Source organism: Octopus sinensis, linkage group LG3 (assembly GCF_006345805.1).
Source record: "Octopus sinensis linkage group LG3, ASM634580v1, whole genome shotgun sequence".
Classification (NCBI taxonomy): Eukaryota; Metazoa; Mollusca; class Cephalopoda; order Octopoda; family Octopodidae; genus Octopus; species Octopus sinensis.
Genome location: NC_042999.1, coordinates 76902053 through 76928696, shown reverse-complemented (window position 1 = coordinate 76928696; position 26644 = coordinate 76902053). Strand labels below are relative to the sequence as shown.

General features: G+C 36.0%; 1 long non-coding RNA gene across 1 annotated transcript; it reads right to left on the bottom strand.

The window, feature by feature from the left end:
• Positions 1-531: 531 nt before the first annotated feature.
• Positions 532-21689, bottom strand: LOC118762753. The gene is made up of 3 exons (XR_004998504.1): positions 21678-21689; positions 12099-12105; positions 532-689 (listed from the first exon to the last, which is right to left on the bottom strand). It is a non-coding gene; the product is annotated as an uncharacterized LOC118762753 (long non-coding RNA).
• Positions 21690-26644: the final 4955 nt, after the last annotated feature.

Here is a 26644-nt window from a genome sequence, read left to right as displayed (position 1 = left end):
TCTATCTATCTATCTATCTATCTATCTATCTATCTATCTATCTATCTATCTATCTATCTATCTATCTATCTATCTATCTATCTATCTGTCTGTCTGTCTGTCTGTCTGTCTGTCTGTCTGTCTGTCTGTCTGTCTGTCCATGTATTCGTCTGTCCATTTGTCTGTCTGTCTCTATAGAAAGCGTTATGTATATACATCGAGAACAACAGATGGTACCATCACGTTTCCAACAAGAACTGCGTGCGCGCACGCATCAGTCCGCAGCCTCTCACCTCACATCTATCCGTCGCATGCGCTGGTATGGACATGTCCTCCGTTTCCCACTGGATCATCCTACCAGAGCTTTACTCTTATTCGATGCAGTAGCTGCGGGGTGGAAGGGGCCTCATGACGTCCAAATGGCTGGACGTGATTGGGGAAGACCTCCAGAGCTCAACGTCACCTTGGAAGATGCAGAGGGGCCAGCATGGAACTGCCAGCGATGGAGGACACTAGTGGACCTGGTCGGCTCTACGCATGATTCCTCTCAGACGCGTATCAACATATCACAATCCACTGAGTACTTTGGCTGTCTGGTTGAATGCTTTATCGAAGTTTTTCCATTTCCCTTCTATGTCAATATCTTCTGGAATCGCCTCAAGCAAAGCAAATTTATTCTTTAGTTCCATAATGAGCTTGCTTTTGATATGCTGATACGCGTCTAGGAGGAATACTCTTATCGCATTCATGTTGTCCGTGCTGCAGGTGGTGGCCACAGGGAACAATTGTAAGACAGAAAATAAAAGTTGCTTGTGAGTAAATACTTGTGGCTTGTTTTTCCTTAATAAAATATTGCGTAATGAAATCGGTTCATTCGTTTTGGATAACCCTGTACATATTTATCGATATCGTTGAACAGGATGCCTTGGAATTTGTATTTGTCATACTAGAATTTTTGTTGCCTAACATTTTTCTTTTTCTTTAAGTCTGTTAGAGAATTTGTTTCGTACATTTGAAACCAAGCATTTGAAATATATATATACATGTATGTATATATATATGTATGTATGTATGTATCAAAAAAAAATTATTTTTTAAATAATTATGAGTATAATTATAATTAGGGTTCAGCAAAAATTTGCATTACCAGGTACCGAAATTTAGAAATAGTAGTTAAAACTATCTAGTTCTCTACCATAAAAAAATCACCCAGACAACAATACTCAACAACCCACGCAGGCAAAGAGAAAAATATAATGAATCCACCCGGCTTTGATTAACTGTAGACGCGTTTCGGAGTTAGAGAGATGTGAAAAATGTAAAATCACATTTCCACTGTATCATTCTCACTCTTCAGTACAGTAATTCAAGATTTTAAATTTGAGAGCACTGTAAAAATTAAACATTAATTATCTGACCGAGCAACATCAGACAACATAGTCCCAAAACCAGTACTTCCAAATTCAAAACAGACGAATGAGATCTCGTATTCCTTCTCACTTACCCACGTGTGCTAATGAATAAAAATTCTACAGAAAAAAACTGTAGTTTACTGTCAAGGAGAGAATTATATTGTCAATTAATAATAAAGGGTAAAATTAAGCTGAAGTGAAGACAGCATGTTCTTTGTCTATCTTCTTACCTTTTTGGAGGTTTTAAGTAAAATTATACTAATGTGTCCATCTGTTTTAATTTAATTAAAATTCTATGTATTTATGCAGCTGTGGATTGCTCTGCATTTAAATTGATGTAATGGCTGCACTGTTCAATTAAATGGAGTCGCTTGAAACGATCGTACTGCATTACTTCTAGATATCCTTGTTGCTTATTTTGATTTTAATCACCTTATTTTGAAACTGCATGGATAATACCGTACAAAATTCTGGTGCCTCAACTTAAGTACCTAATTCATCTGAATCTAAATTTTTGCTTAACTCTTCAACCATATATATATATATATATATAAAGATGAAATAATTGTTATAAAATAATAACAATAATATCAGTGAGTGATAGGTGGTTTAGAGTCTTTTTGATTTCTATTTCTAGCATGTTGGTATTTTTTCCAAGTACTTTTCACTATGATTATATATTTTTACATATAATTATAAAGCTTTCTCTCTCTCCCTGTCTCTCTCTTTCTCCACCCTCTCTCTGTATATATATATCCATACACACACACACACACACACACACACACACATATATATATATATATATATATATACTTATTTACAAGGTTACACGACAGTGTAACAAACCATCAACTAATTAGGAAAAAGAAAGTGAAATATAGACAAACAACATTAGTTCAGTATGTTTATAGGCTTTATCAATTATTTCTCTTACCAAATATAACAATATTGTCTTAACACTCGGTTTCATATTAAAATTCTTGTAAAGTAAATTTATATGTATTAACTATATCAGAACCATTTGTATCCGTAAGGCGGCGAGCTGGCAGAAACGTTAGCACGCTGGACGAAATGCGTAGCCGTATTTCGTCTGCCGCTACGTTCTGAATTCAAATTCTGCCGAGGTCGACTTTGCCTTTCATCCTTTCCTGGTCGATTAAATAAGTACCAGTTACGCACTGGGGTCGATATAATCGACTTAATCCGTTTTCTGTCCTTGTTTGTCCTCTCTGTGTTTAGCCCCTTGTAGGTAGTAAAGAAATAGGTATTTTGTCTGCCGCTACGTTCTGAGATCAAATTCCGCCGAGGAGCCTTTCGGCGTCGATAAATTAAGTACCAGCTGCGTACTGGGGTCGATCTAATCCCCAAATTTCGGGATTTGTATCTAGAGTAGAAAAGAAAAGACTATATGTCAGCCTAAAGAACAACTACTCGATTACTCGCTTTTAATTAAATGCTTATATAAATTATTAGCTAATCAAGTTCTATTGTAATAGTAATCGTAACTCTTGCATGATGACGATGATGATGATTATGTTGGCTGCCTACTCGTGACCGAAGACCATTACTGACTAAGAAAACTGTGCGCTCAGACAAAACTAAACTTTGTACTTGGTGCTCCGCTTGTGACTAATGAGCTCGGCTCTAGCTAGAAATACACGTTCGCACATACTGCAGACGGAACTTTCCCTATTCATTACACTAGCAGTGGGTTTTCATTTAAGTTCGACACGCAAAAAGTGTGTTTCTTCAAAAATTCCCACTCCTCCCTTTACTAGTTTTCTCCATTGATGGCGATGATAAGTATTGCTTTCCCAGTTGGCCTTCAATTATATCACATGCCTTCAGCGAGGACTTTATACAATCTTAGAACTGCAGCTTTTCACAAACAAGTTCACCATATAACATCTGTTTATGGATCCTCTGATCATTTGTCTGAACAAAATGTCCAACTCAGCGTAATCGGTACTGAGCCTTAATGCGTCAGTCAACATTCTGAATACAACTCAAACATCTCTGCTGGGAGCGTTCAAGGACTCTTACATTCTTCTGCTCTCAAATTTATTGCATACATTCATATATTCAACCATTTTATTTCAAACAAACCCTACCTTAATAACTCTAAAGACAATAATTCTAATATACAACATTATTGGTAATATTCATAATAAAATATTCGTATTGATATCCTTACTATCATATATCTTACATCTAAATTATAAGTCATTTACCGACTTTTCTCTGTATAAAATAAATTGACTGAATAGCACCCATTTGTTTAAGTGATATATGTTATAAAATTTAGTAATTTGTTAATTTCTTTTGTGTGCTTGGTTCTGCTAAATGGATTATTAAACAAACTATTTTTGCTAAACGTTTTCTTAATTACTTACAAATCCTGAATCATTCAAATGTTATACCTACGATCTCAGCGAGTTCACTAATCTGATCTAATCATATTATACTACAAAATAGCCTAACATCTATTAATTTATTTGACTCCGTCACAGAATCATATATTATTCCTATCAATTTGAGTGAAAATTTTTTTCTCTACAATAATTTCATATTTTTTGTATCCAAAAGGTTTCTAAATATTAAAAAAAACATGAATTTTAAACCTGTAACATACTTTACCATAAGACAGTCATTGAGAAATATTTACTATCCATCACATGCACATACACACACACACACACACACACCACACACACACACACACACCACACACACACACACACCACACACACCACACACACCACACACACACACACACACACACACACACACACACACATTACTTCAATCCACGGAATTCATCCCCTCCCGTGTATGAAGTAAAATGATAAAAGGTGTTGACAATTACTATCATACGCATAACAAATAATGTGTAAGTTAGAAGTAATATTTTCAGAATTATTATGATGGAATTTTTAATTAAAATTTATGGAAATAATCAATAATTTTATAGCGAAGTAAAATAATGTTATAAATATAAAAATATTATGTAGGTTATCTAATATGGTGAGATCTGTTGGAAGGAATTATGGAATCGAAATGTGGAACAGTTGAATATATGAATGTAATAAATAGAAGCAGTTTTAATTCCAGCAGCATCTAATTTATTGTGTCTCTGTTACGCTTTCACTTCTAGCTCATTATTTCTCTAAACGTATACCTAACACAACATTTCTGTCTTTACATATCATTGATTTGGCTTTAGCCTCAAGTTTTCTAACTTCATACATCAATAAATTAGACACTATTCCACTATTTTTCTTAAAATCTTACTTTCCGCCGATTTAAAGGCAGTAAGTATAAATCATATTATGCATACGGGGTTTGGACACACAAATGGAACCACTTTGTTAAATAGAAGTTTTGTAATTTAATACGAAGTTGGTCCCCCTTCGGCATCAAACACAGCTTTAATAAGTCGTGGAATTGACTCGTAAAGTTCTGAATGGTTGTTAGGGAAATTTAAACCATTCTTCAAGTAAATCTGTTTAGTTGTTTTAGCCACGATGATGGAGGAAAGCGGCTCCTTACCTGCTGTTCCAAAATGTATCATGGATGTTCAGTTATATAGGAGACCCGGGGGTTGTGGGTGCCAAGCCAAGTAGTCCATTTCGCTTTTATGGTTTTCGTACCAATTTAGAATAACACTAGCCGTATCAATCGGCACATTATCGTCAAGGAAATTGCGTTACCATCATGGAACAATGTTGATACCATAGGATGGATATGACCAGCCGAAACACTCAGATAATGTTCAGCGTTAAATCTGCTTTGTAGAAGAACTAAAGGGCTGACAAATTACCTGATTTGCCGCCCAAATAATCACAGAGCCGCCTCTATGCTTTCCTGTAGGAATCAAACAGTCAGAGTTGAAGGCTTTTCTTCATCAGAATCATTGACATTGTTCCATTGAGCGATTAACCACTTCTTATAGTTTTGACACCGATTTTCCCCGCTTATCAATATAATTGGAGACAAGAATGGTTTAGTAATTGTAGCTGTCCTCTAGTGTTCAATTTTGTGAAGCTTATGGCGAGCAATTTTGGTTGACACACAAGGTCGGTAAGGTGACGGTTTAGCTCTGAACTATTTTAGTTGACACAGAGTTGGCATGCTGGTGGTTTGGCTCTGCTATTACTTTTGATACTATGGATCTTTTTTTTAATACGTTTTACTTTTCTGCGGTCTCTTTCTGTGAGTTTTGTCTTCCGTTCAGAATTATACTTGCAGGCTTGAACTCGATTTTGGAATGCTAACATAACTTTTATAGACTTACCTCTCGAAACATTAGCCGATACCACAATTTTAGTAACCGAAGCTCCATGAATCCTGCTCCAACAATTTCTTCTCTTTGGAAATCAGATCAACTTATTTAAATAACGTGATCATGTTACCTACCAGGCTATCAGATGTTGCTACACATCGCTGGTCACAATGCGTTTCGCATTGTTTTAGCCATCAAGTGACGCCACCCTGCTGGCTAAGCGAGCAGGCCAACAGAAGAAAGAGTGAGAAAAAGAGTACAGCAGGGTTCGTCACCACCCCCTGCCGGAGCCTCGTGGAGCTTTAGGTGTTTTCGCTCAATAAACACTCACAACGCCCGGTTTGGAAATCGAAACCGCGATCCTACGACCGCAAGTCCGCTGCCCTAACCACTGGGTCATTGTGCCTCCACAACTTATTTAAATATTGGTTTCAAGTTTTGGCACCAGGTCAGCAATTTCGAGAGAGGGGTAAATCGATTACATCGACCCCTATGACACTTCCTTTATCGACCCCAAAAGGATGAAAGGCAGTCGACCCCGACGAAACTTGAACTGACAAAGTAAAGACGGGTGAAATGCCGCTAAGCGTGCTAACGATTCTGCCAGTTTGCCGCCTTAACTTATTTAATATCAATATCTGCAAGAAGTAAAAAAAAGTAAACCCCCCTCCCCCAAACAGAGGGCTATTTCACGAAGTACAAGTCATACATAATCCATACAAACACATATATACAAATTAGAACAGTTCTGAATTTGTCATATTGATAATAGAAGAAATAATTGAATAAAAAGTGGTGTTTCTATTATTTTGTCCAACACCTGTATTTGCATGGTTGTGTGGTTAAATGGCGATAGGCACAGGCATAGTTGCCTGGTTAAAAATCTCGCTTTGCAACTGCGTAGTTTTAGGTTCAGTCCCGCTGTGCCAATGCCTTGTGAGTAAATTCTCTAGACAGAGGCTATGAGTGGTAAAGCTGATCACGACAGAATTTAAATTCAGCGTGCAGAGAACTGGGATGAATAATGCAAGGCATTCTGTTCGATGCTCTAACGACGCTACCAACTTATGCACGTGTGTGTGTGTGTATGTGTGTCTGTGTGTGTCTGTGTGTGTATGTGTGTGTGTGTGTGTGTGTGTGCGTGCGTGCGTACGTGTTTGTGAATATAAATGATAGAAATCAGCGTAGTAATGCATATTCGTTTCTCGTTAATGAGCTGCAAAGATGACTTTTTAAATTAGATAATAATTTGCAGTTTTTACCACAACAAATTAATAAATGTCTCCTCTCGGTTAAAGGTAGTGCAGGATCATGATTATGGGGATTGTGTACTGACATGTGTTTATACAACCAAAAGATGAAGACATTTGTTATATGATTGTCGACATTGACAGTTCAAACAACACACTAACTCAACTACATATTTACAAATACCGGGAACTTTCTTAACTCAAAAAATCTTGTCACTTTGTTAGCGACCGGCTTGAACTCTCTCAAGAACTTAAATAAAACTCAAAGAAAAAGTTCCTGGCTTTTGGTAAAAGAAAGAACAGTGGGATCAGTTAATTATTATTTTATTCAACATATTCTCCTTTTGAGATTCACACACTTATTGCAACGGTCCTTTAGTTTTTCTAAGCCCTGTAAAAGAACTCGGGAGGTTGGGCCTCCAACCAAGCCTTTCGCGATACCTTAAAGCCAGGAACTTTACAACATCCCTTGTACATGTATGCATACATACATACATGCATACATGCATACATCCATACATGCATACATACATACATACATTCATATATACATACATACATACTTTATATATACAATGATTCAAATAAACAGATAAAATCTTGGTTTTAATTTACAAAATGTATACATACTGCAAATCCTCTAGTATAATCTGCATTTTTTTCCCAAAATTTAAAGGTCAAAATCCCTAGTGCGTACTATATACGAGGTTGAAAATGGAAAATATTTTCTAAGAAATGTCCGAGTCTTTATTTGCTGTCCGGCAATGTTTATTCAGACGCATTTTGTGATGTCGGGTGCGAAAATAAATACAATGAAGTCATAAAAGAATCATCCATAACTTGCATTAAGCAACATTTATTAAAATAAAAGTATTCAGAACACAGAATAATATGTAACAAAAACAATTTGAAAACATATTTATATTCCCATATAACAATTAAGAACATCACCGTTATTGTATTACGCATGCGCTGAAGTGCTTGTTCGACTAGGTGCTGCTGGCTTAATTACGCGCGACTCAAGGTGGAGAATGGGTACGTATTATACACAAGGTTAAGGTCTTTCAGAAGTACAGCCCCCTAAAAATCCCCTGCGTATTATACTCAAGAGCGGTCTATACTCGAGGATTTACGGTATATACGTGCAAAAAGAGAAAGCAGACTCAAAATTTTCGGGTGATAAACAATCAAGTATATATATATATATATATATATATATATATATATATATATATATTTTAAAGAGCAAACTTACTCAAATTACCTTGACTCAAAGAATTAGAGGGAAGAAGGGCCTTACAATTCCGACAGCTGTTTCTGAGGGCTCATTGTTACTTCATAATGTTGGCAGATGTAGCTGTCCCAAAATTTACATCCAGTAAAAGAAGCAAACGAACATTGGTAAACTCCACAGCCTCCTTCATCAGAGTGGATAGATAAGTGTCTAAGTAAGTTTGCTCTATAATATATATATATATGTGTGTGTGTGTGTGTGTGTGTGTGTGTGTGTGTGTGAGTGTGTGTGTGTATGTATGTGTATATGTATATGTATATATATATATATGTATATGTATATGTATATATATGTATATGTATATATATGTATATGTATATATGTATATGTATATATATCCCATTCATCGAGTTGTTACCAACCTTCCTTTTTTCCGCTCTTTTGTCTTTAAAAACCAGCCCCTGTTATCCAAAACTTCCGGCTTTTCAGCATGTTTACTTCGTAAAAACCAGTCGCGTTTTTTTCCCTCCGTTCGCCCACCTCGGGATCTTTCTTTCTTCTTTCTCTTATGTTTCCGACGAAGAGCTCCGCTCGAAACGTCATACCCTCCTTCTTCCCATTTTCCTGAGCGCCTAATAATAATACTTTAATTGTTCCACGTGTTGTTGTTTTTTCTGTTTTCCCGTTTGGATTAACCTTATATATATATATATATATTCTTATATTTGTTTTAGTCGTTTGACTGCGGCCATGCTGGAGCAACACTTTTAGTCGAACAAATCGACCCCAGGACTTATTCTTTGTAAGCCTACTACTTATTCTATCGGTCTCTTTTGCCGAACCACTAGGTTACGGGGACATAAACACACCAACATTGGTTGTCAGGCGATATTCGAGGGACAAACAGACACACACAACATATACATACATACACACATACATACATACATACAACATACATACATACATACATACATACATACATACATACATACATACGTACATACACACACATATATATATATATATATATATATATATATATATATGGCGAATGCCGGACAGAGGTGGTCAGACAGGAGAGCTAGGAAGAAGGGGAGATAAAAAGGTAGTGGTGATCCCATCCACATACCTCCATATGCACACACGCACACGTCAAGGTCGCCAGCCCCTTTCCACACGCACATACACGCTCTCACATACACACGCACGCGCACTTTCGCTTTGGGATCACCACTACGTTTTTATCTCCTCTTCTTCCTAGCTTCTCCTGTCTGACTACCTCTGTCCAGCATTCGCCATGATTGATCGCTGGCCACTAAACCTTGTTTATTTTCTCTCTCTGCTTATTTATGTGTTCCTTGTTTGTTGTTTACACACCTGTCTTCGTCTTTTGTTTTTTTTTGTAAATTCCGACTATATATATATATATATATATATATATATATGTATGACGGTCTTCTTTCTGCTTCTGTCCACCAGATCCACTCACAAGACTATGATCGGCCTGAAGCATTTGCCAAGGTGCCACGCAGTTGAACTGAACCTGGAACCGTGTGGCTGGGAAGCAAGTTTCTTACCACACAGCCACAGCTGCACCTATATATATATATATATATATATATATATATATATATATATATATATATATATATATATATATATATATATATATAATATATATATATATATATATATATATATAATGTGACCGCGTGTGTACCGTTGGCGATCTTTTTCCTCCGTCTTTCCTTCTCTGGATCTTTCCTTTTCCTATGTTTCTGACGAAGAGCTCCGCTCGAAACGTAAAACCCTCCTTCTTCCCTTACTTCCTGAGCGTCCAATAATACTATATTTGTTCCACGTCCTCGCGTTGTTGTGTTTTCATGTTTGGATTAACTTTATACACACACACACACACACACACACACACACACACACCACACATATATATATATATGAATAAATAAATAGAGTTTAACGCAGGTGTAATCAAATATTTTTACTTTCGAAACATGTTTCGAAAATTCCACTGATACTATTCGAAAGAATAAATTAATTAAACTGCTGCCCTGGTAACTATTTTTTTTTCCAGTGGCTGTGTGGTAAGTAGCTTGCTAACCAGCCACATGGTTCCGGGTTCAGTCCCACTGCGTGGCATCTTGGGCAAGTGTCTTCTGCTATAGCCCCGGGCCGACCAATGCCTTGTGAGTGGATTTGGTAGACGGAAACTGAAAGAAGCCTGTCGTATATATGTATATATATATAAGTGTGTGTATATATGTTTGTGTGTCTGTGTTTGTCCCCCTAGCATTGCTTGACAACCGATGCTGGTGTGTTTACGTCCCCGTCACTTAGCGGTTCGGCAAAAGAGACCGATAGAATAAGTACTGGGCTTACAAAGAATAAGTCCCGGGGTCGATTTGCTCGACTAAAGGTGGTACTCCAGCATAGCCGCAGTCAAATGACTGAAACTAGTAAAAGAGTAAAAGAGTAAGGTAAAAATACACTCATCTCTCTCTCTTCTCTCTCTCTCTCTCTCTCTATATATATATATATTATATATATATATATATATATATATATATTTACTTAAAATATTGTAGCTAAAATTAAAATTTCAATATTAAAACTTATTTTATTATAGTTTACAAATAACACTATACTTATTTAAGTAGAATTTGGCTAATTTACTACCTTAAATACAGAAAAAAGTGACTAATTAGACAAGCTTCCAAATTAGCTGAACAGTTTTGTACAATAAATTTAAAAGATGAGAACTGTAAAGTGTGATAAATAAGAACTGGCATTCTTTATTGCAATATTTTAAGTAAAAACTTTCTTATTCTTTCCTTTACTAGAAGTAATAACTTGTCCTGTACTTTTCCAGGTTTATAATCTTAAGAATATCACTTTTCATGCTCGCATTTTTCCATGCAATATATATATATATATATATATATATATATACTTGATTGCTTACCATAAAAAATTTTGAGTCTACCTTCTCTTTTTTGCACGTATACATGTATATATATTTTGTACATTAAAACCATGATTTAATCTGTTTACTTGAATTGTCTCCATATCTGCTAACTTGGATTCCCTTTATAGCTACTCTTTATCCTGCTCACTTGGTCCCCAGTGAAAATTTTGGAGTGTAAGTTCGAAATCATTTGAGCGCTGCAGATGTTCTCTGTATTGAGATTTTCTCGATCTCATATGTTGTCTCTGATATATACGCACATATACATACATACCTATAACACACATATACAAACGTTTATATTTGTGCACATTGTAAAGTTCAAGTTGACTAGGAATTTAAGTTTATTAACCTATTGGCTTCTTGAACCATATTTATGCATGCGTAGCTTATATTCCGTAATTATTTCGTGTGTGTAACACTTATTGGTTTCTATACAAAAAGACGCCCCACCCCCAAAAAAACAACAACAACATTAAAAAAAAACATCGCATTTTGTATTTAACAACATCTCCGTTTATCGTTCTGAATTTGTCATTGTGAGATAGTAATAATAACTTCTCCATATCACAACTTATGTAACCTTCATTACACTACTACTGAAAATCTTACATGATTTCTAACCTCACCGATTTACCTACTTACAATGATTTTAATTTTCCTAACCCTTCCATAGCTTAAATGTTAATGGACACTAGTAAATATGTATACTTCCATTAACCGTATTTCAACAACTTTTAACATTTAACATTATCCACTTACATTCCCTGTCGATATCAGACATTTCCCCAGTTCTTATGTTATATATTTTCCTTCCAATTACCTCCCTTTGAACATACTATATGATGAAATCACTCGTACATAAGTTCATATGCAGAAATAAACTAGTTGATTTTAAAAAATTCTAAACGATTTGTAAACCGTTTTCAATTCTTCTCATCCTCACTTATACAAGTTATCTCCTTCTCATTTTACATTTCCCCGTTAATTTCACCTCTCTTTTTATATGTTCTAGTATCTTCATATTCTAACCCTCTTAACAACTGAAATACATGCACACCTACCACATATATTTTAGAAATGTTTTTTTATTTTTTTCTAGATACTGTAAATTATCTGCACAATCCAAAATCAAAATTCTCTCTATGTGTATTGAATTCTTTTCTAAAGCTGATATTAATGGTTCCAAGAAAAGAACAATTAGTGATATTAATTATTAAAGGGATAGTAGTTGTAACAATACCATTCCGTACATGTTACAACTTTCATTCCATTCCAACACATCTGAACAAATAAAATTATTTTCTGTTAAACTAACGCCTGAAAACTATACGGTTTGCGTTCAGTAATCATCCATCATCTAAAAAATTAAAATATTTCTTCTGATATGCGTTATTGTTGTCTTCATGTATCAAAAATAAAAGCGAGTGAACGACAATAGCATCATGAAATATCATTCTGACAACATCAAATAGTATAGTTAAATGTACTTGTACAATGGGTTTTGTGGTTTACCGTGTATAAAAATACAAAGTTGTAACCTTCATATATGAAAATAATTATGTACGTAAGAAAATCATTACTTGTTTCGATGACTCATATTTTTGGTATGTAGCACTGGGTGGCCTAGATTCTGCAGAGATTTGGTTTACACATTTATGTCTTTTAAACAATAGGTTAAGTTTAAAATGCGGCCTAGATCGAGATAGACTAATCACCTCACAAAATTTAAATGTTCAACGATTAGATATTGAAACAAGATCTCTTAGACTTCAACATGGTTGAAACAAAATTTATATACAGTTATTTTGTTTTAAATACAACGTTAAATCTTATCATCTAAGAATTCATGTGAAAACTTACAATACCCACATCCTTAAATCGCCAGCTTTTCATAATAGTTTAGTAAAAAAATTTAAGTATACACTTATACGATAACTCTTTGTTCAGTAGAATAACCGCATTATACAATGAAGCAAAATAGATAATAGCATATTTTAGACACGTTGTACTGATTGTATGAAGTTTCTAAGATGTAAAAATAAAGAGAAATGTAAAATCAATTGGTTCAATGCTTCACTCAGTCGCAATATAGGTTTACGTATCGCTAAGTATCACTTTTACTTACAAGATAAATACTTTCCGTAGAAGAGTAAACATAATAGCATTTTTAATAGAATTAATGTTAAATTTAACTTCAGCTGCACACATGACTTTGAAACAGAAATTGTATGCAACAATAGTAAACATCTTAAATAACTTTCTACAGCTCATACTCAACACTCATGTAACTGTCTTAATCACGTAAATAGTCCATTAAATAATCCATGTCTTTCGAAATCGATAGTTTATTGTGTAAAAATATTTACAGCTGATAAAGCACTATCCAAAGTTTATTTTGGGTTAACCGTAAATAAATTTAAAGATCAATTTAATCAGTAAATAGTTGGCTCATGTAATTCCAGGTCGTCAACAAAGAAAAGGTAGCAGATATTTGTGGATTCAGAATATGTATTTGTGTAAACACCAACTTTTGTATATAGGCGCAATAACGGGTTTAATGAGAAGAAAAATAACCGTAGTGATAACTTATAGCCCTGAATGATTCATGAAGCAATTTTGATAACGTATTAGAAATTACTGGTATATTCTCACCTTTAGGAAGTTTTGGTTATATGTTGAATTATGGAAGTTTGACAGATTGTAGTTTCTGAAAGTTAAGCAAGTGGAAAGACTTCTGGCATCCACAATGCTTTCTTGTAATCCAGTCAAACTATAAAGATTCTATGCTACCGCGCCTCTGTCATCACACATTTGTTGATTACAAGTTGTTCAGCACATCTTCAATTTCTTTTGAGTGGTTTTGCTTTTAATATTAAATTTGTTGTTTCGAGCTGGCAAAGTAGTTAGCAACGCCAGGCAAAATGCTTAGCGGCATTTCGTCCGTCTTTACGTTCTGAGTTCAAATTCCGTCGAGGTCGACTTTACCTTTCATCCCCTTCGAGGTCGATGAAATAAGTACTAGTTGAACACTAGGGTCGATGTTATCGACTTACTTACTCCCCCAAATTTTCTGGCCGTGTGCCAAAATTTGTAACGACATTAGATTCGTTTTTGCCAGTGAAACGATATTTACACTTCCTTGAAAGGTTTTTGTACTGGCAGCTGACAATAAGTTAGAGTCTCCCTTGTGCTTTCCTATGTTGAATTGCTTTCTTTCTTAGTCTCGAAAATATCACCGTTTATACAATGTATTCTGTCTGTGAAATTACACATTGTATTCTTCTGTGAAATGTAGGCTCAATCACATTGTATCGTAGTTAAACTCCTTTGCCGTAATCCATATTTACATCCATAATGAATCCGTATTTTCCTGACTTTTAACCATCACCTTATCTCCCTCAGGCACCTTATTAATTTCGACTGAATTCCTTGTTTATTATTTGCCTTTGAGTTAGTTTTTTCCAATGAAAGAATTTCCCACTCACAGCTTTTAATTCCTCTTTGAGGATAATCAATTTGTATTCAGCTTAGTCTCTTCGAAATTTGTTTCTATTTCATTTTGTAATTTTTGTCGGGAGAAATATATCATATTTGTTTGTCTGCACATGATAAGTATTACTTATTTTACGAATAAAATTGCCATCACCAGCATTTCTGCGTTCAGTATATATTGCTTAATCTTTTAATCTTTTACTTGTTTCAGTCATTTGACTGTGGCTATGCTGGAGCACCACCTTTAGTCGAGCAAATCGACCCCAGGACTAATTCTTTGTAAGGCTAGTACTTATTCTATCGGTCTCTTTTGCCGAACCGCTAAGTTATGGGGACGTAAACACACTAGCATCGGTTGTCAAGCGATGTTGGAGGAACAAACACAGACACACGAAGATATACACACACATACATACATACATACATACATACATACATACATACATACATACATACACACACACACACACACACACACACACACACATATATATATATATATATATATATATATATATGGTGGTGACCCCCTTCGGTCAGACACTGACCATGGGTTTGCACTTAGACAGTTACCCTCTGAGGCAGAAGTCTGGGCAAGGTTGTTTTTTATGGAAGACCAGCAGTCGCCCATGCATACCGGCCTCCCCTCTCCACGTTACCGATGTTGTCCAAGGGAAAGGCAAGGGCCGATACAGCTTGGCACCTGTGACGTCGCAACTCATTTCTACAGCTATATATATATATATATATATATATATATATATATATACACATATACGACGGGATTCCTTCTGTTTTGTTTCCGTCTACCAAATCCACTCACAAGGTTTTGGTCGGCCCGAGGCTATAGTAGAAGACACTTACCCAAGGTGCCACGCAGTGGGATTGAAACCAGAACCATGTAAGCAATCAGCCGGTCAGTTTTTCTTTTTGAAAATCCCAGTTTATCCAGATTCTCCTTTAAGCATTTACTAACGAAACCTAGTGCTCCAGTTATTATTGGTATGAATATGAATTCATACTCTGGATATAGAAGCTGGGGGTTTCGAAGCAGTTGTCCGTAGATATCCTCTTTTATTTTCTAAGAGATATTTATATCTGCAGCGCAGCTAACCTCTATGATGGTACACACCTTTGACCCTCTGTCCCAAACAGCAATATTCGGCCTGTTACGCTTACATTTGACAAGTTTTGATGGGAATATTCCACCAGTATTCCCTGAGTTGGTGTTTATGGATGTCAGGACAGTCCTTTTTGCGGATGGCATTGTAAATTATTTTAGCAACAACATCGTGCCGCATAGGGAGGTAGTACCGTGACGACATTTTAGGACAGCTGCTAATCATATGCGTAATGTCTTCCACAGAAACATAACATAGCCTACACTAGCGGTTGCACCTTGGGATTACAAGAGCGTCACTGTCTCTCTTGTTCACCAGGTATTTTGTGGGAATCTCCTGTTCCTGGATTGCAAATGCATAGCCTTCAAAGTACAATGTGATGTAGTGGTCTTGTGTCTAAGAGAGGCTGCGCTTTGTGTCAATTCTACTGTCTTCTTCAAGCTTCAGGGCAACATATCCTGTATGCTGAGTGCTTTGTATCTAGGTCTTCTCTGAGGTAAGAGAGTCCATCTGTTTTGGGGCTGCATAGGAGATCATTAGGAAGAGAGTGTTTCTTGAGGAGTGCACTTGCCATCTCGTACAGTGTTGCTCACTTCACTTTTCAGGACTGCATTAATATATTTATTTTTGCTGTTGTTGTTTAGCAGGTACTGCCTGAGTGATACCATACGGCAGGTATCACAGAGGCCTGTACCACCTTCATTTCTTCTTAGGTAGAGCCTGTCAATATCACTGTTTCTGTGGAAGTTCCCAGTTATTGTCAGGATTTTGTTTGTTTGTTTGTTTGTTTGTATGTATGTATTTACTCTTTTACTTGTTTCAGTCATTTGACTGCGGCCATGCTGGAGCACCGCCTTTAGTCGAGTAAATCGACTTATTCTTTGTAAGCCCAGTACTTATTCTATCGGTCTCTTTTGCCGAACCGCTAAGTGACGGGGACGTAAACACACCAGCATCGGTTGTCAAGCAATGCTAGTGAGACAAACACAGACACACAAACACACACACATATGTATATATATATACATATATACGACAGGCTTCTTTCAGTTTCCGTCTACCAAATCCACTCACAAGGCATTGGTCGGCCCGGGGCTATAGCAGAAGACACTTGCCCAAGATGCCACGCAGTGGGACTGAACCCGGAACCATGTGGTAGGTTAGCAAGCTACTTACCACACAGCCACTCCTGCGCCTATGTATGTACTTCTGATTTTATTTGTTATCTTCACCGATAAGTTTGTTGTTATGTCATTGTTTAGTTTTGGTTTTGAGGCATGTCGGTGGTGGATCACTTCCGGTTTGTATCTGGGAAGGATGTTGCTTTATCTTCTGACCAGCCGGTCGTGTCTTTTTGTGTCCGTCCGTGTGTCGGAGGACTGCTGTCATCCTGAAATGATTTTTAGTTGTTTGGTGTTGCTGTGAGCGTGGTTTTTTTTCGGCGTGACCAATTTTGCTGCTTCTGTGGTGGTGAGCCGACAGATAGTTTGTAAGTTAATTGAAATATATTTAGCTATTTTCTTATGTTAACCTGAGATTTCTATACCTTTAATATTTCTAAATTTTTTTTTTACCAGTTGTGACAGAGCCAATTTATAACGCAGAAACAAAGCTCTTTCATAGAAAATGATGCACTAGATATATAGTTATATATGTATTCATGAATATATGTACGCATATATGTATGCATTCATAAATGTGTATACATATATGCAAAATACTATATGGGGGTAAGGTTGATGTTATAGCCCCATCAGCATTCAGTTAAATACGATAAACAAATTTTTCTCACCGCAGGATAGAGATAGCTATATTTTTAACGAACTGTTATTTACAAAGCCGTGCTATATACTGCTGGAAAATATTGTGGTGGCGCCTTGAACAGCGAAAGTCTTAAATAGAAAGATAACACAGCAATAATAATGAGGTTACATCTACTCCCAAGCACACATACTGACACGTACAAAACTTACAGTAGTAGAAATGTGGGCACACACACTCACACATATGCACCCGCTCTCACATTACAGAGGAACAGAAATCCAAATACCTATATATCCGTAAGCCAAAACAATATTATACTATTTCACATGCTATTCTACGCTCACATGTATTAACATATACTCACATACAGTGTTAGAAGAGCCGGTACTCGAGACTGAAATGCATATATACTGCGAAACAAAATGTTATACATATACGCACAAATGTACTTATGCGTCGCCTTCTCTTTCTCTTTTCACACATGCACACACACACACACGCACACATGCAAACACACACATACAAACACACACACACGCACACACACACACACACGCACACACACACACACAAACACACACAAACACACACACACACGCACATACACACACACACACACGCGCACACACACACAAACACACACACACTACACGGTTTCACACAAATGAAGCATCAAAGCACAAAAAACATAAGCACACACATATACATATATATCTATATATATCATATATGTGTGCATATGACTGTGTGTTATACACACACACACACACGCCAACACACATATAACATACACACACACACATATCGTAACACACAGACGCACATACACAGAAAACTGACATATGTACTCTTCTCACACATCGCTGGAATCGCTATAATAAAGCTCTTTTATATAGAGATAAGAACAGACCACCCTGTTCTTACGAAAAGAAAACATCGCATAACATACTTACGAACATCAATTTCTTCCCTTACCGGAAGTCGCACCATGGCCATAATACACTTATCCAATGTTGTTATAGATGTAACCACATTGTTTTTTCACAAAACCATTGTGTTCTTGACGGTCAACATACGTAAAAATTGTGGTTAATGAGTGCTGTACAGTGAAAAACAGAATAGTAAAAATATATAACTGGGTCAGAACAGTCAATGTCGGAGACTTAAACATGTTTTACACGCAGAAAGAATATGTGAGAAGCACACACGCCAAAGGCATTGATACATTTGTAAATGCTCGCTCAAATAGATACTAAGGAATACACACCCATAAACCCACACTCATAAACATAGCACACGTTCACACACACACACACACACACACACACACACACACAGGTACATACACACATACACAACATATATGCAAACCTCTTGAAAATTAAAGATACGAAAATGTGAGACGTTGTTTAGGCAATGTTGAACCTTGATCAAAGTAATCAGGATCAATTTGTCTTTTAGTCGAAACATATCAAAAGCATGTTTTTTTTTTTTACTGCAGGATGATGTTTGGGGAAAATTTGTAGGGGATTTGGACACTATTTCAAGCATTTTGTAAAATGTGTAGATGCTTCCTATATAGCCTATAAAAAGTTCATATTAATGAAAATTTACGAGGAAAAAGCTAACAGTGACTTCGTTTCCTCATGCTCACCTCCATGAGACCTTTGGATTCGTTTTGGCTTCATATAGTCGTTGGCAGATTACTACTACTACTACTACTACTACTACTACTACTACTACTACTACTACTACTACTACTACTACTACTACTACTACTATTATTATTATCATCAACATCATCCTCATCCTCATCGTCATCATCATCATCATCATCATCATCATTATTCTCTTTTTGTCAGGTGAAACAGTGTGATGATAATTAGGTGAGGCGTAGGTAAATAGAAGTAGCTGTATAAGAAGTGGAGAATATAAGAGGTTAGAAGGAAAGTATGTGTTTGTAGGGTGTGGATGGATAGAATGGTACAGTGAAGAGTTTGAAATGTCTTAGAGATTTGAAGATTTGGTGCTTCTAAGAAGAGACTAACTCAGAGTCGCAGTTCAGTATTTCAATCTTATAGAAAAGAAACTGGTGGGAGTCAGAGGTACAGAGTTAGAAGCGTTTGTTGTTTGCTTAGTACAATATTTTTCAGTTTATGCTGAGTGTGACATTTTAAAACTTTAGTGTCCATATATATATATATATATATATATATATATATATATATATATATATATATTATATATATATATATATATATATATATATATTTACGTAGTGAAGTGTCATTTTTGTGCTTGTGTTTCGAGTATTCATATGTTGGTTGCATCATATTTTCTACTGGTTTGTTCTGGTTTCTCCTTTATGTGGCTGTGTTTGGTGTTCAAGTCCTTGCAACAGATACTGTTGCTTATGAGACTACTTCTGTTCATAGGGCAGGCTGAAGGGTTCTTTGAGTTGTAATTAGTGGCGTGAAGTGAATGGTTTGGGCTTTTATGTTTTGCAAACTTTTGGTGGTAAGCATTTCGCCCGGCGTGCTAATGTTTTTTTTTATTTCTTTATTGCCCACAAGGGACTAAACATAGAGGGGACAAACAAGGACAGACAAAGGGATTAAGTCAATTACATCGACCCCAGTGCGTAACTGGTACTTAATTTATCGACCCCGAAAGGATGAAAGGCAAAGTCGACATCGGCGGAAATTGAACTCAGAACGTAAAAACAGACGAAATACCCATTTCTTTACTACCTACAAGGGGATAAACACAGAGAGGACAAACAAAGACAGACAAACGGATTAAGGCGATTATATCGGCCCATTGCGTAACTGGTACTTAATTTATCGACCCCGAAAGGATGAAAGGCAAAGTCGATCTCGGCGGAATTTGAACTCAGAACGTAGCGGCAGACGAAATACCTATTTCTTTACTACCCACAAGGGGTTAAACACAGAGAGGACAGACAAACGGATTAAGTCGATTATTTCGACCCCAGTGCGTAACTGGTACTTATCTAATCGACCCCGAAAGGCAAAGTCGACCTTGGCGGAATTTGAACTCAGAACGTAGCGGCAGACGAAATACTGCTAAGCATTTCGCCCGGCGTGCTAACGTTTCTGGCAGCTCGCCGCCTTATGCGAGTGGAATATAGTTAGATATAATTTTAATTATGCAGAGAACTTTGCTATAAATAGTTCTGTAAAGTCGACGTGTTTCTCTGGTTAATAATGATGAGATCAATTTCGTTTGTGGCTGTAATTCGGTGAATGATAACTTGTTACTTCTATTACTGCCAATGTCCTGTGGGGCTTTATGCATCGTAAATATAAGTACAAACATATATGTCCTTTATTGGTTTCATCGGTAATTTGTTTTGACATTCTCCAAATACAAACAGACACACAGGCAAACAGACACGACACTCTCAACCCTTCAGTCAACAGTTATTTGCATAACTTTTCAGCCTCTTAAAAATATATATACATACATAAATACAAACATCCACACCCTCGCGTGCGCACATACAAACACACGCTCGCACACGAACAAACACATCAATAGGCGCGTGAGCCACTGGTTAGGGTGTTACTTCCACGATCTTGAGTTTGTATTTCGGTTCTACAAAACTACCTGGCAGGCTTGACATAATTGTTCGGAACAGAAAATAAAAACTGTGCGCCGTTGGGGAAGTTAGCTGTCAAACGGGTGTGAACGATTCAGTCAACAGCAGAGTGAACGAAAACATTTATGCTCAAATGCTTCGTAATCTGCAGTTTCTCTGTCTGTATCATATAAATATAATTATATCTGTAATAATTGGTGCATTTGGTTAGTTATTGAATGTTGAAACGTTTGAGTCTTCAAGCAAAGAAAGATATCATCTTACATATAATCTACAATTTCAGTTTGTAAGCGTAACTTTAAAAATATGCATTAGTAGTTTTCCTTTCATGTTTTCAAAATGCCGATGATAGAGCTTTTTTCTTAATTAGAAACAATCTGCTACAGTAACATAGAGTTCAAAGGATTAAAAGAACAAGAACATAAATCCTTACAGATTAAGTCGGGGTTCTCAAATAAACAAACTGCGGGCCTTGATATCTGTTTTGCAAATTCAATCTGTATATAGAATATTGAAAAATATGAGAGACTTTCTATTGTTCAGTATGTAATTCAATACATGTAGTTATGATCGCCAAAATTAGTACGAGTGAACCTTTGATTCTTGGTTTGAGAACAGCAACTTTGCTTTTAGAAAAACAAACTATTGGATAAGAAAGACCTACATAATGTATAAACCAGTTTACTTAGAAGTTCTATATGAGCACTTAAAACTAACGAAAAAAGAAAACCAAAATAAAACTACGAAGTGTCTCTGATATTGTATCCTTATACGCATAACATTCCACTTTATGTTTATCTCTATACTACCCAGGAAAAAAAAAATTCCCACTAAGTACCTTTACTCAAAAGACAAACGATAACAAACGCAGTGTATTAAAAACAAAGTTAAAAACAGAGCCATATCATTGCGACTGTGAGAGATTGTCTTTGGGATACTAATATTTTATTAGATATGATGTAGCAGTCAGAGCAATTTGTAACGAAAATACAAAAAGGAATAAAAACAACCAATATAGAGGAACATATTGAAGCCGACGGATCAAAAGAATGTTGCTAAAATCTAAAAATACAAACAGCAACCAAATTAAAAGAAACTGTTCGGGACCACAAAATGAAAATATTCTCTGTTGTGGAAACAAGCAGCTAATATGGGAAGCCTTAAAATGTAATGAGTGAATATTTACGTAAGATAACGAAAAGAACAAGAAAGGCCTTTTTTTCCGTATTCACTTTAGAACCTTGTCACTAAAAAGGCAGCGGGTCAAAATGAACACCATAAATTTAATCATGAAGAGAACATACATACAAGCACGCATATGGATATATATATATATATATATATATATGGATATATATCCATGTGTATGTGAATATATATTATTTTAGAAAGGATTACAGTAATATTCTCAGCATAACTATTCACACTAAAACACTTATCTCAACACTTGTTAACAGCAAAAGTTGTACTTTTTTTCCTGAGACTTTTATCAGCGAGAAAATTAGATGATGAAGGCCATAAAATATCATTATATTACATCTGTGCTGAGGTTAAATTTGAAGCATACGGTTTCATGTTAACACTCACCATGATAGTTCCGACCACGACCAGTCAGTTCGTTGAAATTGCATTTATTTATTTATTTATTTAATGATGTAGATTTCTCAACAGAACAATAAAGAAGCACTAGTGTATATATATATAATATATATATATATATATATATATATATTATATATATATATATATATAGATAAGTGGAGCTAATTTTAAGGAACACCAGATGTCATCCGTTTGGTAGTGTTTCCGTTGCAAAGTAATTTGTTTATTTCTTTCTTTTGCAATGTAATACGAATTCAGAACAATTTGAATAAAGGAATAAACAACTAAATCAAACCAACACACGCACACACAACTGTTGGCCTTTCAATACAGATCGACAAGTAGAGTATTTTACGATCATTGGTGCATCCATTATATAAAAAAAGTATGTCTATTTCCTTTTAGATTAGATTTGAACTTCACATTCTGTAAATAAATTTCTCTTACAGTTAATTCAGTTTTACTTTTTCAATGATTTCCTCTGAGTTTGGAGTAGGCACTTTCTTTCTATCGATGCAGAATTTCCTAAATTATAGAGAAAAGATGTAATAATTTTCGTATGAGTAATTTTTATACTTTTAGAATGCTTTTATATATTTTATTGAAAGAAAACTTTGTTGAATAAATTATCTCCCTTAGACATTGACTATAATGTCACGTCTCTTTGTGCCGGAAGATTTAGTGAAAGTTTTTGACAATGTACACTATCAGATTATTCGTGAAAACTTTAGTATCATGGTATTTATTGCATACGCAAACTACTCATAAACAATACGTGTCCATGTATTTGAATGTATTTGCTACAATCAAGTATGGACACCTATTGGCTTGTTGAATGTATGTGCTACATTCATGTACATGAATTAAAGACGCTTGAAGCTATAAAAAAATCCCAAAAGGCAACATAAAACATACAACCTCAATTACACAATTGAAATAGCTACCTTGATAAAAAAACAAACAAACTAAAAGCAATACATTAACACCACACATAACCGAAATGAAACTCAGCCCCCAGGTAACTGAACAAGGAAATATCATAAAATAAGCCTGTGATAAATATAGAACTGTTAAACATTTGTATCTAACACAAAACCCTAAACAGTTAGATACCATGCAAAATCATTAATGACCGCATCATATCATATCTCATAATAACAACTTCAGATAACACGCAATGATCCAGCAACAAGCAAATATCCTTAGCAAATACTTTCGGAAAATACATGCAGAAGAAAGGAACACAAAAATGTAAAATACACACCTTCCACATTGATAATGACTGCGAACACTTTCTTCTACAACACACAAGAAAAGCTATAAGGAAATCTTAAATGGAAAACCTCTAAGGTCAGACAAAATTACATCATATACATAAAATATACTGCCCATTAGTCACTAAACATCTAAAACTATTGGAGCAACAAATCAATGAGAGAGACTCTATGCGGTTGTTTGACCCTCTAGAAATAGTAGTCAAATCTCTATCAAACCCCATACTATCTTAGAAAAGAAGTGCATATTTTTTTTTTAATATTTTAATCTGGAGGAAGCGGCTGTTTTTTATGGCCTTCATACTCCATCCAAAATCTATATGAATGACTTCGTTAATGTTCTACCTCTGGGCAGTTGCAGGAAAAAGATGTGCAAAGAAGAATTGCAGATGGCTCGCGTTGCGACAAGAAAGGAATGCATGTAGTTGATAGAATGAGTTCGAGGGAGGGGGAAAAATGGAGTTGACCAGAGGAGAAGTGACGAGTGAATGTGGTACGAAACCAGTCAGTTCTGAAAAGCAGGAACAACCGTGATAAAATAGAAGGGGTTGAAGGAAAGGATATTACATCTGTGGGATAGAGATTGGAGTGTACTAATGAGCTAATCAGTAAAAGGGCCTTTCTTCGGATGTAGTCTAAGACATCCATACGGCCGTCCCCTGCCCTGTGTATTGTAGAGAATTAGTAGTTGTTGGAGATAAAGTATTTTCTGGCTGTAAAGAGGAAGGCGAAATTTTGAGATACAGTTTTTGCTATGATAGGGTTGTGGGTTAGTCAGGCGAGAGTTTCAGTGATGATGAGGTCTAGAATTTGAAGCGATAATGAAAGTACTAGTTGTGTGCAGCTTATGTTTAGGCTGGTGATGGTGCCATTCGAATATATCTTCTTGATATGTGCAATGATTGAGATGTCCAGTAAAGGAGACAATTTTGGCATGGCTCCATTAGAGGACGTTTTAATATTTCTCCTTTAGCCAGTACCGGTCTGGCGCGAAGTCACCAGATTGCATGTGTGCAGAAAGTTAAGAAAGAATTAACGCATTGTTTGCATAGGAGTGGGTTGGTAAGTGAACCGTTCATGTGTAGAAGAAAGTGTGTGGGCGCATTCTAAGGTTGACAGAATGGGGTCAGAGAGAGATCCATCAGCGCATGGTGCGAACTGACAGGAAACCACTGATCATTGAGACTAGAGACGCATAGAACCAGTTTTTAAAAGGCAAACAGTTTTGCAAGGAGATTCGCCTGCCGACCACGATCAGAAATTTTGCTGATATTGAGGTCAATTACTTTTACAAAATTACTTTCACAAAATTTCTAGTGGGCGAAATCTCACAGGAGAATGACATAGGAGAGCAGTAAAGCTGGGTTTAAAAGAGCCATATTGATGATCATTAAGGGAGTGAAGAGATTCAAATGATGGAGGTTGCTGTTAATGATTGTCTCCAAAAGCTTTGATATGCTGGAAGTAATTGCGATTGAGAGAAGCTAGCAGGGTCAAAGGGATTGCACTTCTTATGAATAGGACGCAATGCAATGTTTGTAAAGATTTGAATTGATCCCGAGAGAGAAAGAAAGAGATCGAATTTGGTGATGATATTAGGTAGTTCTAGAGCCAATAGTTAGGAAATAAAAAGGGAAATTGTTAGGTCCGATGACCTTGTTGATTCGTATTTGGCATATGTGTGTACGTTGATTGTAATACTGGTGAGGTAAAAAGACATAGTTTTGCAGGAAATATATTTATGGTTTGTAGTGTGTAGTTAGATGTAAAACGAACAGCAAATGTGGAAACCTCTGAAGATGTACTTCTTACAGAACCATCGTTGGTTTTGAGAATTGGAGACGAGGAGGATAATTCCACATAGTTGGTATTGAGCCTTTTGTCAATAAACTAAAACAATGGGATACCGGTTGGAAAACGGGAAGGTTAGCATATGGTTTGATAAACGGAGGTACTATTCGTGTTCGGATGATGGATCTTGAGGAGTTGGGATTCTGAGTAAGAGTCAACTAGTTTATAGGGATTAGCAATGTCCTCTAAACGCCATAGACTGCGCAGCTATAAGTGAACTTAGACATAGGGTTGTGAGCCTTGGTTGTGTTTGGAATATCGATTGTTTACCTCAGAGGATATGTTGGCATAATGACTCTCCCTAGACACAGCAAAATAGTTTCAGTAACCCGTCTGAAAAGGTGACTCTGCTAGGGATACTTTGCATAGGGATGTAGGGCATCTTTGCATAGTATGTAGGTGTGTGGTGGGTAGTCACAATAATGCATTTGTCAGCCTGATAGGCACAAAGACAGTGATGGTTTAGTAAATATTGGGTGAGAGAGTGATTAAGAACTTTGAAGAGTTTGTGTATTTGTGTATCACTTAAGGATGAGTATGGAGTATTAAATTAATTGATGTAGAAAGTTGAGGAAATGGGAAAGATTCTGTATCTACATCGACAGCGGCAGCATGATGCTTATCGCTAACAAGTGCTCAGAGTGTTGAAGTGATTGAGAACGAGGACTTGAGAAGTAAAATGAGGTATATTTCCTTAACGTAGAAAGAGATATAGTCGAACTTGTTAGTAGTTGGTGAAGTTTGCAGAGTGGCAGAGAAAGCAGATATA